This window comes from Akebia trifoliata, chromosome 5 (assembly GCF_017979445.1).
Source record: "Akebia trifoliata isolate Shusen 1 chromosome 5, ASM1797944v1, whole genome shotgun sequence".
Lineage (NCBI taxonomy): Eukaryota > Viridiplantae > Streptophyta > Magnoliopsida > Ranunculales > Lardizabalaceae > Akebia > Akebia trifoliata.
Window position 1 is genome coordinate 9,616,173 of NC_141379.1, and position 1,700 is coordinate 9,617,872.

General features: G+C 34.1%; 1 long non-coding RNA gene across 1 annotated transcript in view; it reads right to left on the reverse strand.

Moving 5' to 3' along the window:
- Positions 1-236: 236 nt before the first annotated feature.
- The window catches only part of LOC147401424 (uncharacterized), a 1,762-nt gene continuing 298 nt past the window's right edge, over positions 237-1,700 (reverse strand). Inside the window, exons 2-3 of the long non-coding RNA XR_015178206.1 lie at positions 1,492-1,665; positions 237-623 (exon numbers count right to left, since the gene is read on the reverse strand). This is a non-coding gene — a long non-coding RNA (uncharacterized LOC147401424). The remainder of the gene's footprint in view (positions 624-1,491; positions 1,666-1,700) is intronic.

Genomic DNA, 1,700 nt, shown 5'->3' on the forward strand with positions numbered 1-1,700 from the left:
GTGACTCATAAATATAAAAAAAAATATGGGATTTGATGATAATAATTTGATTTTATGAATTTCCATTATATATATAGATGTTTCTTTTCTTTTTCTTTTTCTTTTTTTTGCATTTTTTCCCGTTTTCAATGTTTTTTTCCAAAGTTTTCCCTTGCTACCCATACTCCGACTTTGTGACTATGGGTCGGACCACCTATCCATGAGGATAGGGGTTGGTTGCTTGCTAAGGGCCAAACCACCTATGACATGGATATATAGGGTGGTTGGCTCTGGTTTGGGTTTAATTCGGGTGCCTGACTCAACTTATATTTTTTTATGTATCTCAATGTTGGATGATATCTATAGATCATTTTGATGATCTCAAGGAATAAATACTTTTCTTACCCAAAGCATTCAATTATGCCCAAAGTCGCTCTTTATTAATTGATGTTTCATGGATTTACAAATAAACTTCCATGAGAGAAGAGAGAGATCAACAATGCCAATGGCACACGCAGAGCTTTGGGATATTAGGTAAGTGTTCACAATATCCCTCCCTTATACTTCGCCAGGCATATTTGTTTACAACGTTCTTCACTCTCACAAACTCCACCCCCACTCCACAGTGGACATCATTGTCTTTGCTGCACAATTAAAATTGTTATATTACCATCATTATAATCTACATCTTATCTTAAATATTGGGATCAACAACATAAATTTTATTTCATAGTTTCACTCTACTAGAAAAATATAATAAAAATAACAAATGTAAGTTTAAAAAGTTAAGGGTGCCGGGATCTAGCTACAAACTAATTTATAATGTATACATAAATAATTGTCCATAAGAAAACCATTATGGATGTGATGTCAACCTCAATTGCCCACACTTAAACAAGTACGGCTCATCTATGGGTTTTTTCAAGAGCTACTATTTTGACACGAACGTTTACTAATGCCACACCAATTCCTATATAAATCACTAAAGAATTGCACAGTTGGTGTGACGTTAGTAAAAATGGGTGTAGCAATAGCAGCTCTTCTATTTTTTTCTTTTTCCAATGGTTTGTTTTGTGTGTGTGCGTCAGTGTTGGGGAGGGTGAGTGGATGATTTGATAAATGGACATAGTAGGTATTTCTATAATCAAGTAAAAGAGTACCCCGATCATGGACCTATAAGAATATAAACTAGAACCTTACCCAATTTCTTACTTCTGTTGCACTATGTAGAGCAGCAGAGGTGGAGCCCCTAGCATGAATTTTTTATGAGGTAAGAACAGGGCAATCATGTAATATTTTCTTAAAGGTTTTCTAGTTTTTAGGATTTCTGTTTTGGGAGTTTTACATGTTTTTGTAACTCTCGGTTATATAGAAATCCCTAGGGCTGTAAAACTTATTTTGTGTGTGTGTGATCGCAGACAAGTTTTTAAATCATATATAAAAAATTGAATATACTCATTTTGTTATTTTTCTGCATTTACCAAACTCATTATTTTTAAAGTAAGAACTTACAACATCGAAGAATACATCAACAAGAGTGATGCTCACTATAACAAGAGCGCTTTCTCGGGTGGCTTCTATCCTGAATTATGTTGATGTTGCTTCAGTTTCATCGGACATGGAAACATCCTTATGTATTCTTCGATATTGAGCATTTCCTTGGTACCAAGTTCTATATGAAAGTGCCTAGAAACATAATTAAAATACAGAACAGAAACCAA